Genomic DNA, 6000 nt, shown 5'->3' on the forward strand with positions numbered 1-6000 from the left:
ACAAAGTAAATATTAAAAAAAAATCATAATTTAAAGTGAAACATGCCTCTGGGAGAGGGGGAGCTAAGATTTTATTTCAGGGGGACAGGGGGAATTATTCAGCATAGATATCAGGTTGAAAAGCCCCCCCCCCCTCCCCCCAATAAAAAAAGGGGGAAGGATATTGCTCCCAAATAACAGATCTGGGAGAAATAATACTTTTTTTCATGCTTGTCATTTTTTATCTGAAGAAAACACAGCACCCCCTATGTAAAAATCATTCAGATGGTCCTGATGTGAAATAGTGAAATTAATAATAATGATAACAGTGAATTATTGAATATATGCAGTTTGCACTTACAGAGTATAAATTAAATACATTTAGATGAGAACACGTTACAAAATAGATTACGACGAAATTTATTGAAAATGTGGTATATGGTGGTTATAAAGGTATATACATTGACTGTATATACATAATAAACTACTAACAACAAAACATCGAGAGTGGATTAATGGTAAACTAAACACTGTTAAAATGCTATTGAATCAAGATGAAATAATAATAGTCAGTTCTTGTATAGCGCATAACACATTATGCATAAAGTCTCATGCGCTTCCAAAGGACTTGGATAATTATCACCCCGGCTGTTGCTCAAGCAGCTAGCTTCTAGCGCTCGGCATTTCAAGGAATAAATAATCCTGCCAGGTACCCATTCACCTCACCTGGGTTGAGTGCAGCACAATGTGGATGAATAAAATTGAAAGGCTTATGTACAGTTTTTAAATCTAAACATGGATGTACAAGTCTGAATATTTACAGGGAGTCCATTAGACAAACCAAACTGGCTCCAACAGAATTATGAAAATAACTTTTGTTTACATTAGAATAACTCAAATAAACATTTATTTCCACATTCCTCCGCTATAATAGAGCATTGTAGTGAATGAGCTATTCCTGTTTTCAATTACTATACGTGATGTGATTGGTAGTAAAATAAGAGCACGTAATAGTAATGCCAGCCACACATCAGGTGCACCGCGGTGAAACCATGGACCTAGTAGGTCCATGGTGAAACTGACTGAAGACCGATCTAAGCTATTTTCAATTATCATCGTTCGGTTTAAAGTCGGTTTCGGTTACAGTCACATCAACAAAACCGACTCCAAACCGATCAAATCTATTACGTTATTACCAGTGACATAATCATAGGTCGGTTTGGGGTCGGTTTCGGTTACAGTCACACAGTCACACCAAATGGAACCGACTCCAGACCGATCAAATCTAATACGTTATTTCCAATGACATTTCATCGGTCGGTTTGAAATCGGTTTCATTGGTGTGACTGTAAGCATAAGCTTTTAAATCGGTTAGAATAATGGAAAGTACAATTTGCTTATGTAAAGGAAAACCCATTGATGTCATGGCCGTACACAGGGGGGGGGGGGCAATTGCCCTCCGCCAGGTATTTTGAAAACTAACATTTTATCTTAACTGAAGATTTTCACAAGACTACCAAAAGTGTGCACGAACTCCTTCAATTTCACTTTTAATTTAAAAATGAAAAAGCATCCCAATGACAAACTTGATCCAGGCCCTGGGAACGATTTTGGTTCACATAGGGTGCTGGTAGATATGTGAAAAGCAAAAAAAAAGAATTAAAAGGGGTTTCACAATTTTGCTATTTTCATACCTACCTGCAGATTTCCAGAAGGTGATGTATACGGAGAAAAACACAGGCAGCACCCCCCCCCCCCCCAGCAGAACCTCCTACTTCCAGAACCATGACATGGGCCCCATCTTACAAAGAGTTATGATTGATCCGATCAACCACAACTATGGAAAGCCAGCAACGTCAACGTCTATTATGCATGTTTGTTCAAAATATTTTCTATCTATATGATGTATATTCATACTTTCATTGTTTCCTTGAACAATCAATGTGCTTCTCTTTGTTACAAAGGACATTGTGCAAATTTTCATGTAGAAAAATTATGGCACTGATGGATTTCCATAGAATTACGATTGATTGGATCAATCATAACGGGGCCCTGGCCTCATGGTCTCACCCCCGGAAACATTTTCTGCGTACGCCCATGATCAATGCTGAAAATTTAGTGAAATCACACATTTGCACCTTGGCTCCAAAACTGCATGACCGAGCTTGCGCATGAATCCAAATCAAGTTAATGATCAGTACGAAGTTCAGTATAGAATTTCAATAAAAGGAAATGATCCAGTAAGTGATTTATATTGTTGACGAGAAATCTGTATCAGTGAGGGCTCGTTTGATGAAAAATTGCTAATTCTTGGTGTTAAAGAAGAAAATATTGGACTTTGCTACCGTTTTCAGTATACAGTTCCCATTATTGTTTGGTCCGCACCATTCAGGCCCCGCACAAGCGTTCAGTAACTGTAGCAGGTGTCACGCGCGTAAAACATTCCCCATAGACTTGTGTGTTAAAATGGCACTTAAGAAAAATTCATAAAAAATAAATGTGAAATTAGAGGGTCGAATGTTTACTACCTTTGGATAGGATATATATCTGACATTCCATATCTGACCAGAGAAGGGTATCGTAGCCAGCTCATTTTAAAAATAAATCGCCACTTATGAAGATAACTATGATGGGATCAAATTCATCTTACTGAAACAGTAAAATAGCCCCAATTCTTCCGCCAGTCAAAAAATAGTTCCAAATCATCGATATATCTTCCCAATTTGGGCAAAGGAAGTTCAGTAGTTACCATTTCTAGAATCAGTGTTAGATTTTGAATCATATTCATACACTTTTGCCAATCAGCAATATCAAATTGAAAAAATTCGAATGGGTTGGGTCGAACGAATATCTTTAGCCCTCTTGATGTAATTAGGCTCATGGCACCAGCAGAGCTGTACTATGATGGTGCTGATAAAAACAGCACCAAAATAGCCCACGCCATTCATCAACTAAAAAAAATACGACTTAGCCCGGGTCTGGTCTGGAACAGCATGTTTATTATTTGAACCAACTAGAATTTTGGATGAACTTAGCCTTAAAAGAATTGCGATATTTATATTATTCAGATTTTTGACAACGCGTGAGGTCAGTTCCTCTATATTTCGTGTACATGCAAATTCTGTAAATTGCCAATATAAAATCTATGATTCGAGAGATCATATGTATAGATAAAAACATTTCATTGACTTCATGATGTTTGACAGAGTTAAGGCCTATATATAGGCCCGCACGTCAGGACTAGCGATCGACCTCATCATTTATTTATTTTATTAATTCATTCATGCATTCATTCATTCGTTCATTCATTCATTCATTAAGTCATTCATTTATTCAATAATCAATTCATTCATTAATTTATTCAATAATTCATTCATTCATTCATTCATTCATGTATTGATTGATTGACTTATGTATGTATGTATTTATTTGTCTATCTATCCATTCATTTATTCATTCATTCATTTATATATTCATCTTTATTTTTATTCATTTTGGGATGTCATATTTTCAACAACAAAAAAGACTGAACTTGTCCCTCGTATACGCGTCGTCCTCGATACACAATTGATATCATGATGAGAATATTGTTTCTCGAATAAGTGCGGTTCTCAAAGAATAATGCGGGTGGATATCGACTTGTTCAAGAGCTAGGTAGTGAGAGGGCTTAACTACCCGAGTACAGAACTATATATATACTCTCACTTGATCAGAGATAATTCGATACAACAGAAGCAGTTTTTTGTTATACAGGCATATTATCATAGCGCTTGCTCAAAAGTGCAATACATTATAATGAGTTGAATTTATTATGTAAATGTGGGTACACAGACATCACTATCATCATAAAGGTGAATAATTATCATGCAGCTACGGGACTGTCCAAAATATTAAAATCATCTTTATAACCACTAGATGTTACAACACATCAGTATAGTGGTCCTTGATTCAAGTACAAATCGAAAAAAAAAACCAAACAATGTTCTAACTTTGTGGAATCGTAACGAGACTATTTGTATACTAAAAGAATTAAGCCGATTTATTACTCTAAAGAGCAAGGGTGGTAAAATGTATCCCTGAGGGAGGCATATTCCTTACTAAGATGCGTATTGTTATACAACACTGCAGTACAATACAGGTCCTACATACTGGTGACACGACATTTGCTCCTGCGATAATTATCCGCGCTTAATTTCGTCTAAGATGTAGAGTTGCAATAGGATTTTATGATAGGTTTTAGGGTTAGGTTTAGGGTACGGTGTAGTGTTAAACCCAGGGTTGAAGTTGGTCATTCAATTAGTGTGTGGAATTTAGAGCGGAGAAATTGTCGCCAGATCAAATGTCATGAAACCTATATAATACTATATAGGACCTGTGATGTGTAATCATTTCATACAACCAGGGTTATGAACCTAATTTTGTTCATTAAGAGTTTAAAGAAAGCTTGAACAAAATCACGTTCAAACTATTAAGCAACAGTGTTCATTAAGCAATACATGTTAGAAATTGAACATTGCTGTTTGAATTAAAAAAAACCTATATCAAAAAAGGGGGGGAAATCAGAACTCAACCAGCAATGATCAATTTCTAATATGTAGACTATAGCTTAAAATGTGAACATACATTCTTCACATTTTTATATAAAACATTTCTCAAAACTCTCTTTTCACCACCTAAAGCGCACCTGCAAGTTCACATGATTTACCAGGCTTTATGAATACAGGTTTTCAGTGCGTGCACTCTGCTTATCTCCTTTTTTTTTAGTTCCGTTCTTTAATCTCTATATGCATGTAACGGCGCCAAGTTCTATATACGCGGAATCACAAAGCGTATATATGTATTTCTTTTCACGAAAATGTTATATTGACTTTCTGTTCATTTTTTTGGTGCTGAACAATAGGGATAAAACCAGTACAAATCTGTTTACCTAGAAATAAATATTCAACTGCGAGTATTACTGTGGCTATTGAAAGGAAAGTCAATTCAAGCGTATATCCAAAAATATTTATTTTCCGTTAATGAATGGTAATCAAAGCCAGTACTGAAGAGTGGTTTCAAAAAGTATTATAGTTTTAATTGTTATTTTGTTGTATATTCTAATAGTTGGTTGATAATCGTTTGGGGTGAATATGGGTAAGGGAATTCTGTAAAAGAAGTAAGGCGACTCGGTTCTGTGCCTTCCGCGGTTAAAAAGGGGGGCCATGAAAGGGGGCGACTCAGTCACCATTTTTTCTCCAAAAGCTTCTCATTCTGCATAGGCCTACCATTTTACTTCGTTCAAACCGTGTGTTCCCGCATGCTTCACCCCCTTACAAATCTTTGATAATCTTTAACTTGATAACCATAAATAAAACGCGAGGCATTTTTACGTATAAAATAAAAAAAACATGATCTATTTTGTAGGTCTACATACAGTAAAAACGATCTTTAACATTCACAACGCTGTTTACTATACATGTATGAACCTTACAATAGTTGTTTAACAGTTTAGAGTTAAACAACCATGCTTGATTCATTGAGAATTGAATGTTAAAAGATAAACTTTGTAGTTTAGGATTTCAAACATTTGTTTAAACTATTTAAACAACTACTGTTAGGTTCATGTGTAACAGCATAATTCATCAAATTTATAACGCAAGTTTATAATCATTTTTTTTAATTCAGAAAAGAAAAGGTATGAATTATCAGGAATATAAAAACACGAAAAAGGGGAATCAGAAAAAAAAACTAAAAGTTTATCGGCTAAATTGTTAAGATAGGGCGGCATACACATGACTAGATTGAATGGGCAAAAATTACCTAAACTCTAAAAAATATTGGGTAAAAATGCTCCATGATGATAATTATGTGTCCAACATACATTTGGCATCTCTTTTGGGCATTTTCATTTATACAGTGTAATAAAAATTTTGCCAATTTTAAAGTAATTGCTGTTTAATTTTTTAACCTTACTGGACAGTATGCTTCCCGCATTGGGTAAAAATACTGCCCAAAATTGGTTGGACACATATTAACCTCGTG

The 6000-nt window shown here is 35.3% G+C and overlaps 1 protein-coding gene across 2 annotated transcripts in view; it reads right to left on the minus strand.

Annotated features, from left to right (window-relative positions):
- LOC129283401 (uncharacterized) overlaps positions 1–6000 on the minus strand; it is a 35035-nt gene that overhangs the window by 19418 nt on the left and 9617 nt on the right. The gene's annotated exons all lie outside the window — the stretch shown is intronic.

This window comes from Lytechinus pictus, unplaced genomic scaffold, assembly GCF_037042905.1.
Source record: "Lytechinus pictus isolate F3 Inbred unplaced genomic scaffold, Lp3.0 scaffold_20, whole genome shotgun sequence".
Lineage (NCBI taxonomy): Eukaryota > Metazoa > Echinodermata > Echinoidea > Temnopleuroida > Toxopneustidae > Lytechinus > Lytechinus pictus.